This window comes from Colobus angolensis, unplaced genomic scaffold (genome assembly GCF_000951035.1).
Source record: "Colobus angolensis palliatus isolate OR3802 unplaced genomic scaffold, Cang.pa_1.0 Scaffold238, whole genome shotgun sequence".
NCBI lineage: Eukaryota > Metazoa > Chordata > Mammalia > Primates > Cercopithecidae > Colobus > Colobus angolensis.
The window spans coordinates 1,161,173-1,172,986 of NW_012115577.1; the positions used below are offsets into that span (position 1 = coordinate 1,161,173).

The 11,814-nt window shown below is 46.9% G+C and overlaps 1 long non-coding RNA gene across 1 annotated transcript in view; it reads left to right on the forward strand.

Annotated features, from left to right (window-relative positions):
- The first annotated feature begins 1,539 nt into the window (after positions 1-1,539).
- Positions 1,540-11,814, forward strand: part of LOC105513983 — a 26,794-nt gene continuing 16,519 nt past the window's right edge. Inside the window, exon 1 of the long non-coding RNA XR_001002113.1 lies at positions 1,540-1,635. This is a non-coding gene — a long non-coding RNA (uncharacterized LOC105513983). The remainder of the gene's footprint in view (positions 1,636-11,814) is intronic.

The following is an 11,814-nucleotide window of genomic DNA, read 5'->3' on the forward strand; positions in this document are numbered from 1 at the left end:
AAGCTGGAGTGCAGTGGCCAGATCTCAGCTCACTGCAAGCTCCACCTCCCGAGTTTACGCCATTCTCCTGCCTCAGCCTCCGGAGTAGCTGGACTACAGGCGCCGGCCACCTCGCCCGGCTAGTTTTTTTGTATTTTTTTTAGTAGAGACGGGCTTTCACCCTGTTAGCCAGGATGGTCTCGATCTCCTGACCTCGTGATCCGCCCGTCTGGGCCTCCCAAAGTGCTGGGATTACAGGCTTGAGCCAGCACGCCCGGCTTATATATATCTTTTTTCAAAAATGAAACCAGATGTTCACATTTTAAAGAAACCTTGCATGGGTTTGGACAATGAGAAGAAAAAATTTTAAACAGCCTACAAAAGTGTTTCAGAGCTAAAAAAGATTTTCATATGGCAGGAAGTGATCTCCTGCTAGTCCAGAGTTCAAAAACACTCTAATGAAGTTCATTTATATATATTTTGTTTGCTTTTCATGGAATACTACATTTATTGAGGTGAAATCACCTTTTTTTAAGTTCTTTAAGTCAACAAGTGTACCCAAGTGTTTTTCAATACATTTATTAAAAATAGGAGACCAGCCGGGCGCGGTGGTGCCAAATGGATCCCATTCAGTTGGGTTTCGAGAGTCATCAGGAAGAACATTAGAGAAAGGATTTCCTTGGTTAGTTTCCATGGCTTGATAGACCAAAAAGCAAACAAACAAAACCTACCACAACAAACAGCAAAATTTTTGTCCATATGGAAAAGGCTCATTCTTTTTTTTTGTCTTTTCTGACTTGATATCTGCTAAGGGAACACACTTAGGAACATATTTAGATGAACAAGATTCTGCCATCCTGAACTCACTGAGTTCAAATGACCTGCCTGTATGTAGCCCCTTTGACTGGTCTGCAGCCATTCCTGTTGGTGTAGATGCTTCACAGGGCAACATTTCTTTAAGAATATCCTTTTCCACTCTTCTTTTCTGTATTTTGTTTTGTTTTGTTTTTTGTTTGTTTGTTTTTTTCAATGGTCTCTTTGGAGTTTGGGATATGTTTGAAAATTTACTGAATTGCAGAATAGGAGCTGCATGCTTGAAATTTCCAGTCACCTACTGACAACTAAGGCTTTGTGTCCTGAAGCCACTAGATTTTCAGCTGTGGGAGCACTCTGTGGAATTACTGCATGGTCTATTTGAAAATGTTCTGGTTTCCACCCTCTTCCTTGGCCTTCTCCTCAGGTCTCTGGTAGAGACCCTGCTCCAAGTCCCTACTCCAGGCCTGCAGAGCTCCGCCTTCTGAAGCTCCACTTGTGCGTTCAGCTTCAGTTATTCCGGCGTGAGAATAGCTGTGTCTCAAGTCTTCTTTGCTTCAGTGTTACTGGAGTCTTTGCTCTGCCCTTTAGTGGTTCTCTCTTCCCAAGCTTGATCTCTTCTTTAGTCTTCTTCATTGTCACAGTAGCTACTAGAATCTTTATTTAAATTCGGTCTTTTTTTTTTTTTTTTTTTTGAGACGGAGTCTCGCTCTGTCGCCCAGGCTGGAGTGCAGTGGCCGGATCTCAGCTCACTGCAAGCTCCGCCTCTCGGGTTTATGCCATTCTCCTGCCTCAGCCTCCCGAGTAGCTGGGACTACAGGCGCCCGCCACCTCGCCCGGCTAGTTTTTTTGTATTTTTAGTAGAGACGAGGTTTCACCGTGTTAGCCAGGATGGTCTCGATCTCCTGACCTCGTGATCCGCCCGTCTCGGCCTCCCAAAGTGCTGGGATTACAGGCTTGAGCCACCGCGCCCGGCCCGGTCTTCCATTTTTTGCTGAAGATTAAATTGTTAATCCGCCGAGATGGGCGGATCCCTTGAGCTCAGGAGTTGGAGACCAGCCTGGACAACACGTAGAAAACCCGTCCCTACCAAAACAACAACAACAACAACAAAACAGTAGCCGGGTGAGGTGGCGCATGCGTGTGGTTCTAGCCACTCGGGAGGCTAAGGCACGAGAATCTGTTGAATCTGGGAGGCGGAGGCTGCAGTGAGCCGAGATCGCACCACTGCACGCCAGCCTGGGCGACAGATCGTCGCCGTTCCTTCGGGTTTCAAGGGTTTTTTTCTGACATCGCTTCCTGGTTGTTCTCCAGTAGGACTAGGTTTCTCTCCATACCTCGCAAGCGGGTCCACGAGATCTTCATTAGTGAGCGCGATTACCTCGAGATCAGCTTTGTCTTTTGGTCTGGGTTGATCCGTTTTCTTCGTGGCTTTCCTGCTGCGGGAGGCCCCGCTCCGAAGCCAGGACCAGGGTGCACTCGCAGCTGCGAGTTCCTCGCCGTTGAGGGAGGCGGGGCCCTCCCTGTGGGCGCCCGGGCGGGTAGAGGTAGCGCCCAGTGCTGCAGGCGGAGCTGTGCGTCCTGGTCTGTGCGGTGCTCCGGACCGGGAGCCTCACTTTAATGGCGACCAACTCACTCTTCAACTTGTCCTTCGTCAGGTCCCAGGAGTCTTCCAGGAACGCTGGCATCACCAGGAGCTGCAAGTCCCGCTCCCCGCAGCCTTCACAGCCGCCGGTCCCGCCCGAGCTCGCCCCGGCCTCGCGACTCCCGCCCCGGAGGAGCGCCTGCGGAGCAGGGCAAAAACTCTGGAACACAAAGCCAAGCCGGACCCGACACAAAAGCCCCGGGGCTGAACCACGGACACCGGTGGCCAAGCCGGAAGCCCGCACCAACCCCAGCCCACACACTACAGGCCACTTATTTTATTTTATTCTTTTTAAAATGTTGGTTTCTGGTCTGTGCATTTTACCTCGGTGTGACTCAGGAATGACACTGGAAGTCCACTGATCTGGCCAGGACAGAACCACATGTGTGTTTAGGGAAAGTGGCCTTATTTTTCCAACCCTAGGGGCTCACGGGATGCCCTTAGAACAGACTGACTACAGCAATTCCCAGTTAAGGCAGAAGGTTGACATGACATCAGTGTTTTAGGGTTAAGTTCTCACGAAGGGCAGAAAAGTGGGAAGCCCGTGCTTTTCCATGTTAATCAGTTGGTTCCATAAACATCATTCCATTTACGTTTTTGTGTTTTTTATTGATAATTCCTTTGAGCTTCACTGGGAGAGATGAGTGTGACTGTGGAGCTCAGTTTTGTAAAGCATGGGGTGGCTAAGAAAGGGAAGTAACTGGCCCCAGAATCTCAGTCACCCAGTGACCTTCAGCCCAAGAATCTGATGGCCACTCCTTCACTCCAAGGGAAAGGAGGCCATCCAGAGAGAAGAGAATTACAGTAAGAGTGCAGAGAGTGTCCCAAACACAGTCCTGAGTTTCATAGAGAAGCACAGGAGGAAGCAAGTATCCAAGTATCCAGAGTCCTATGAGGTAGGGATTTCAGTCCTCAAAACTACCCTCTCCCATCTGCCAGGTCTTCTGTGGGCAAGCGTGGCTGTGGTTCCCTTCCCATTCCCTCAGGGCAGTGTGCTGTAAGTTTCCATGTGAGGGCCAGTACTCCTTGCTTCTCATCTCCCTCTCCAGTTTGCTGCAAATGCAAGGGACCCCATACTCGCTTTTGCCCCACTCCCTGCCTCTCCTGAGGACATTCTTCCTGCTCAGTAGTGGGCCTTGTGAGGACCTGCAGGACAGCCTGAGTGGGAGCTACTGCAAGGGCTCAAGGAATTCCCAGAACCCCTCTGCACTCACTCACCTCCCCACCAAGTGCCCCTGCATTCTTCCTGCACTGAGCTCCAGGTGTTAACAGCTCCTGGGCAGGGTAGCCGGTTCCAGGCAGCCCAGGCTGAATGGACCTTGGGAGCTGAGGTCCTCTGCTGGGGATTCACTGTTCCAAGAGGACAGGGTTCTGAGTTTATCGGGGAAGGACTGGATAGGAACTAGGAGACCAGTTATAGGCCTCTTGCCATCAATCCTGGGACCAGTTAATTGATCTGTGTTCAGTTCAGGGTAGCACAAATGAACTTGGCCTTTTCTCTGTGTAAGTTTTTTCAGAAACCATCACGCCTAGCCTTCCTTCCCTGGGCACAGAGGAGACCTGCCTCAGGCGAAGTTCTCTGTGGAATTAAAAAGTCTTTTGGGCTCAGCTGTCCCCAGAGGCCTTCAGAACTCACCAAGGATAGAGCTGCAGACTTCTGGTTGTCAAATAGGGACTAAAACTGATCATGCCTGCAAATCAATTGCAAATCAATCTTTCTTCCTGTTGCGGCAGTGCCCCTCACTTAGTCACCTGTCTTAAATAGAAGCTTCGGTCCCCTCCTGGGCCCCAACCCTATGGTCCCCAGGTTCCCCGTTTTTCACGTCTGATCTCAGTTGACCCGCTTCCCCACACACCATTTTTGACCAACCAGTCCACAGAACGCCCTGGGCTTTCTAATGGGCTAGGTTCTCCTTAGAGAGGCAGGGAGGTGGAGAGGGAGCATGGACGCCGAGCGCCTGCTGGGCAAACCTGAATCTGGGGCCTGACCCAGCCGGTAGCCGGTGAGGGTGCCCCAGGGCTGGTGGTGGCTTGGCGACTGACTCCTCTCTGGTCCTATGCTCTCGGCCCCAGCCCCGCGCTCACAGCCACCTCCTGAAGCCACCAGTGATGCGCCCTCTCGGCCACGCAGGGGAAGAGCGGACTGGACAGAAGCAGCGGACTCTGGGCGCTGTCAAGGTCACTGTTGTGAAAAGCCGGGAGACCAGATGTGGACGCAGGGCGGCCTGGACCCGAGGGGCGGCTGGCCAGAGGCCTGGTGTCTGCCCCTCTTCACTGCCTCCTTCTCCCAGGGAAGCCCCACGTGTGTCCTTAAAGCAGAGAGTGGTTTCCAAAGGGACCCCCACAGCGCCTAATTGGGCCATCCTGCCCTAGGCTGGAGGGTGGGTGCTCATGGGGTCGCCAGGCACCAAGGGCCCCACCTGAGCGGACCCGGTCTCTCCTCCAGGCTCGGCTGGGCCTCGAGGGCGGCGGGCAGCTCGGCTCTGAGGAAGGCGCCGGCCGGCGCTGCCCAACTCGGGCAGCCTTCCTGGCCCACCGGGAGTTGAGTTTCAAGGCTTCCCGGATAGGCCAGCCCAGATTCGGAGCGGAGGCTTTCTAAGGCCGGGAACCTGAACCTCGGAGAGAAGCAGCCCTGGTTCCCTGAGCCCGGGGCCACTGCTGGGGCCCGGCAGCTGCTAAAGCCTCACCGGCGCTTCCTCTTGGGGGCGACTAGGAGCAGCGGAAACCTGGCGGCCGCTCCACACTATTTAAGTTGAGGTTCTTCTGCCGTTCGGCTGCGGTTAGCGGTTTCAGCTTAGTGTACCACTTATTACTCATATTATTACTTAGTGTACTCAGTGCACATAGTGCTCTAAGTTGACCAAGTTTACCACTTAGTGTACCTAGTGTACTTAATATAACAGTGTATTTAGTGTTTCATTTTAAGCGCAGACAGGCTTCTTTCTTCCGGTTAGAGACGAATTCCGTGGTTAGAGCGTACTTGGTCTTTAGAAGACGACTTTGGTGTCCATTGCCAACCCCATCCGAGATCGCAGCCCTATTCCCTGTCAGTCCCAGCTCATCAGCAAAGGGCTCGGTGGCTCTCTCCAGAGGAGACTGAACGAGGTTGTCAAAGCGGCTGGATCAAAAGTGTTGCCATGTCGGATGGAGCGGTGTCCACGATGAACCTGAGCATGGTACCAGCATCTGGGGGTGTGGAATTGGGAGGGAAAACTGGGGCCCCACAGTGTGAGGAAGGAGGCACATGGTCAAACCAGACTGGCCAGAGTCCTCAGTATTTAGGAATCTCGAAATACTACATCTCTAAATACTAAATACTGAGCTGGGATGGAATCCCTGTGCTGGAGGCTAGTGGTTCAAACTCTTTTTCCGCATGAGGTTCCGTCAGGTTAGGCTGCGGTTTCTCATCTGCAGACACAGGTGACTGACTGCCTTCAGCATGGGCCCATGTGTCCATCTCTCCTCCTGACCCCCTCTCATTACAGGAGAGGGAACTGGGTGCTAGAGGGCGGGGAATCCAGGAAATCAGAGGGGTTGCACCTGGATAAAGCGTTTTGAAAACACAAGTCCCAGGGCTGATTATTGATTTTACTACATGCAGCCTGTTTCTATTAATGAAGTTTCTTTTCTTTTCCCTTAACTTCCAATGGTACACTATAATGTACATCAATGTCCTTAAAACGTATGTAGTCCTCTTCACCTAGTAACTACACTGATCCTTAAGTATCCATTCTCTAGTCAAGGGTTATACCTGTTTCTCCTACCCCCCACCAGTGCTGGGTCTGGTGTACCCCTCCGCAGCATCACCTCCCCCTAAACAAGCACCTTTCCCTATAATTTCTTCCTTTTTCTCTATGCCTTCCTATCATGTTTGCACTCACTGTGAAGTAAGGAAACGCTTCCCAACGCTGTTTTTCCTTCTTACCCTTAGGAGATTTCTCCCTCTGCGCTGAAAATCTCACTGTGCACCTCCAGCCCTGGATCGTGGTGGACTCTGGTGGCCACTGGAGTCCTTGGAGCTGTCTCCCTCTGGCTCTGCTGGGTGAGTGCTCTTTTATCTTCTCTTTCTCCACTGATAAAAACAAATCCGAGAACAGGTTCAGAATAACACTTCCAGAAAGGGTGGTGTTGAAGGGGATAAGGAGTAGGGGAAGGAACTCCACTCCCTTGGGTGAATTTGGAGACAATTTATTACATTAATCTCTGGACAGGTGCCAAGACAGTGTAGAGTAAGCCAGGCTGCTCAGGTCAAAGTTCCGAAGGCCTCCTCTTGTCCCTCCCCACATTTCAGTAGACTCAGTGCCAAGGGCTTGTCCTGGGGGCAGGTGGCCTCAGCCACTGTAAGTCCCTGAGATCCTGGACCACTGCGTGGAACCCTGTTCTCCGCATGAGGCAGGGTCAAGGTGCTACCTGCTTCCCTTTCATTTCCCCTGTTCCAAAACATGGTCTCCCCTTTACTCCCTCTCAATCCTTCCTAGCCACCAGCTTCCTGGCAAACAACCACACAGAAGCCTTTTAGTTCATATGTTGTTCTTTATCTTTATGTCTTTTGATAATATACATTTATGCCACTTCAAATGTTTCCATTTTAGATATTATGTGTTGACTTTTCAATATCCCTTTGTCCATAGTACCTTCCCCAGCACACACATTTTCATCCTCTTCGTGTAGGCAGGTGGAGATTTTGAGTGCACTGAGAGCCAGAGTTAAAATTACTGACTTATGTGAGTGCTACTCAGACCTGAGCCACATCTTAAACTTAGTTTTTCTTTCCATACATGTTGAAGTTTTCAAGATTTGATAATTGCCTGGTATTCTCATTTTCTTACTTTCCATGAACCTTAATAAATGAATTCACCAACTGTCCCTTAGTTGAGTAAATGTCTTCTCAATACGTTTAAACTTATGGTGGCTGTTGTCAAGGTCATCTTCTTGGAGATGGCTTCCCCTCTGCTGTCCACCCACCCAGGTGACCCTCTTCCTTTCTGGTCCTGTTGCCCTTTCACCTTTTCATGGGTTGATGCTTGATTTCATACATCCTATGTCTTGGTATGTTTTTTTTTTTGTTGTTCTTGTTGTTGGTTGTTGCTGGTTTTTTGTTTTTTGTTTTTGTATATTCCTTCCTTCTCTTTTTGATATGTTCCCTCCTTCAATTTTGTTATCCTTCGACTTTGCTCTCAGGAGAAAATTTTTCATGCTTTGCAATGTCTGAATTTCTCCCTATTTTACAGCGCTGGATTTGAGAGTCGAGGTCACCCCCAGCAGGAACAACTGGGTCCACTGGAGGATCCCCAAGGACACAGCTTGCCCTTTTCATGCAGGAAGAATCTGAATAGTTTCCATCCAGTTTCCCCGGCATGCAGCAGAATACAACACAAGGGGCTGCAGGCTTCTCTGAGTCTTAGGACCCTTACAAGATCCTGTTCTGTCCAAATCAGGGTGATTTGCACAAGCATCCTCAGGGCTCTGGACCTTAGTTTCTTTCCCTGGTTGATTGACTGATCATATAGATGTCCTGACTCACATAGCTGAAAATCAGATGTGGTGAAAGTGCACTGAGACCAGAAACAATGTTATCGTCCTCAAATGCATGCCCAGAGAGCACTGAATAAATTTTTAAAAGACCTGACCTCAGCTGGCATTTCTGTTCCTTTCTAAACTATGGGACAGATCAAAAGAGAGAGGTGAGGTGGGGTAAGTGTGGGTCCTGGCCAGGAGAATGAAGGAGGGAGGAGGGAAAGGCTGTGAGAAGAAGTGGAAAGAGGGGTGCAAAGGTTGCAGGAGGATGTCACTTCAGGGAAGGGCCTGGGATTCCTAGTAAGTATGGAGGAGAGGTGGCACCTGGGATTACCTTTGGAAGCCCATGTAGCTGATCCCACAGCTTGCTCCTTCTCCTGCCTGGACATCTACGCCAATGTGACTAGATGCACAGTAGAATGGAACTGGCACCTGATTCTCAGACTGTTACCATCATCTACCCCGGATTATTTTTTTCATTCCTTTCCTCCTTGTTTCCCCACACCAACAACCAAACCCATTGCTTCATTCTTCCAATATAACTCTATATCAGGGCACCACTGAGTTCAATGCAATGTCTCACAATTTCTGTGTTCTCCCTCTCCCAAGTGCATGATTCTCCGCACTGCAGGGCTGCTGCTGGAGGATGGGGCTGGGGCGGCATTGGCAATTTGAGACAATATCCTGCCCTTTTCAGTGTTTCTTTCAGTTAAAAACCAGGTATTGTGAGTGCTCATATAACTTTTGTTCCTAGTGAAGGTGATTTTATCTTTTTTTAAGTGTAGATAGTTGTTAGATTGGTATCTTTGTTGCAGGGGTACGGTTGGTGAAGTCTTCTATCTAACCATCTTGCTCCACCTCTCTCCCTAAAAAAATTTTAAATTTGTTTCCTAATGTCTTCATTGACCCACCAGGCATTCAGAAGCATATTGTTTAATTTCCATGTGTTTGTATAGTTTCCAAAATTCCTCTAGTTATTAATTTCCAGTTTTATTCCGTTGTTGTCAGAGAAGATGCTTGATATTATTTCAATTTTTTGAATGTTCTAAGACTTCTTTTGTGACCAAACATTTGGCCTGTCTTTGAGAATGATCCATATGCTGAGAAGAAATATGTGTATTCTGCAGCTCTTGGATGAAATATACTGTAAATATCTATTAGGTCCATTTAATGTATAGTGCAGATTAAGTCCAATGTTTCTTTGTTGATTTTCTGTCTACACAATCTGTCCTATGCTGAAAGGGGGGCTGCTGAAGTCTCCAACTATGATTGTACTGAGATCTCTCTCTTTCTTTAGCTCTAATAATAATTGCTTTATACAACTGGGTGCTCCAGTGTTGGGGTGTGTACATTTATACTTGTTATAGTGTCTTACCGAATTGACCTCTTTATCATTATATAGTGACCTTCTTTGTCTCTTCTTATAGTTTTTGTCTTAAAATCTATTTTGTCTGATATAGGTGTAGCTACTCTTGCTCTTTTTCGGTTTCCATCGGTATGGCAGATCTTTTCCCCTCCCTTTATTTTCAGTCTATGTGTGTCTTTATAGGTGAGAGTGTTTCTTGCAGGCAACAGATCATTGGGTGTTTTGGTTTTTATTCATTCCACCACTCCATATCTTTTGATTGGAGAGTTTAGACCATTTACATTCAGTGTTATTATTGATAAAGAAGGAAATTTTCTTATTTGTTTTCTAGTTGTTTTGCTTGTTTTCTCTTCCTTCTTTCCTTCCTTTACGTCTTCCTTTTAGTGAAGGTGATTCTCTGGTGATATGATTTAATTTCCTGTTGTTTATTTTTTATATATCTGTTGTATTTTTTATGATTTGAGATCACCAGGCTGCTTGCAGATATCTTATATAACCATTATTTTAATCTGATAAAAACTTAACACAGATCGCATAAACAAAAACTGAAAGATACATAATAAAAATTTCACACTTTGACTCCATCCTCTTTCTTTTTAACTTTTTGTTGTTTCTATTTATATCTTCTCATACTGTCTATGTCTTTTTTTTTAGATGGGGATCTCACTCTGTCACCCAGCCTGGAGTGCAGTGTCACAATCTCAGCTCACTCTAACGTCTGCCTCCCATGCACAGCAATCCTTTCACCTCAGCCTCCTAAGCAGCTGGTACCACAGGCATGTGCCACCATAACCAGCTAATTTTTTCTATTTTTTATAGATACTAGGGTTTGCTATGTTGCCCAGCCTTGTCTGAAACTCTTGAGTTCAAATGATCTGTTCACTTCAGCCTCTCAAAGTCCTGGGATTACAGGCATGAGCCACTGCGCCTGGCCTTGTACTGTGTATGTGTTGAAAAGTCTTGTAGTTATTATTTTTCATTGGTTCACCTTTTAGCCTTTCTACTTAAGACATGGGTAGTTTACACACCACAAATACAGCATTATAATATTCTGTGTTTTTCTGTGATACTTGGTTCTTGGCTGAAGAAATTACAAAGTGCCAATCTGGGTCTAAATGTAATCCATTTTCTGAAGTTAAATGTCCCAAATATTTCTTCTGAGTTTTCACTAGCTGCAATTTTTTTGTTAGAGACTTCATAATCTTTAGCAGTTAGTTGTTTTAATAGATGTACACCATTTTTTTCATAGGCTATCTGTGAAGCAGAGTAAAGAAGGCTGTCATCTATATATTATAGTAAGGTGGAACCTTAAGGAGAAACTATCTTCTCCAAGTGTTCACTTAATATTTGAAAAATGCAGGAAGGGTTTTCAGTAAAAGCAAGAGGCATTACTGTCCAGGTGAATTGTTAGCCTTCCAAGGTAAAGGCAAAAAGAAACTGGCTGGCCTGATCCACTGGATTACTGAAGAATGCACTTCATAGATCAATGACAGTGAAAAACCTCATATCAATAGGTCGTGAGTTTAATGAGATATAGGGATTTGAAACTACTGATGCCTTGGAATCATTATATACTTTATTGCTCAGAAGTCCTGAACAAACTTTTAATCACAGTTGTTAGGTTTTTAATAGGTAAAATTAGGGTGTTAGAAGGACAAGTACATGGAATAATGAGGCCTTGTTTTGTATGTCCTTCTGTAATAGGTTTAATGGCTTATAACGCCATCTGGTTTAAGTGGCTATTATTTGATATTAGGCAGGGGTTTTGATGGATCAAGCTGGATTTTTATAGGAGGTATACTATGAAATTTGCCAGTATCAACAGTTTTGTCTATACAGAGACAGGTATTAGATTCAGGGATGAAAGGATGTGATATAGTTTGTATATATGTCCCCACCCCAATTTCGTGTTGAATTGTAATCCCCAGTGTTGGAGGTGGGACTTGGTGGGAGGTAATTGGATCATGGGGGCACATTTCTCAGGAATGGTTTAGCACCATCCCCTTGGTGCTGTCTTTGAAATAGTGAGATCTGGTTGTTTAAAAGTGTGTGGCATCCTTCCCCTCCCACACTCTCTCTCTTGTTCCTGCTTTTGCTTTGTGACGTGCCTGCTCCCCTATTGCCTTCTCCCATGATTGTAAGCTTCCTGCGACCTCATCAGAAGCTGATCTGATGCCCAGCACCATGCTTCCCTTAAAGTCTGCAGAACTGTGAGCCAATTAAACTCATTTTTCTTTATAAATTACCCAGTCTCATGTATTTCTTTATAGCAATGCAAGAACAGCCTAACACAAGGTAGCATTATTTTTGTTTTGTCAGTGGGAATGACATAAGAAGTGAGGACACTTGGAGAGTCAGGGATTCTTGAGGTCAGGAATTCAAGACCAGACTGGTCAACATGGTGAAACCCCATCTCTACTAAAAATACAAAAAATTAGCTGGGCATAGTGGTGGGCACCTGTAATCCCAGCTACTCGGAAGGCTGAGGCAGGAT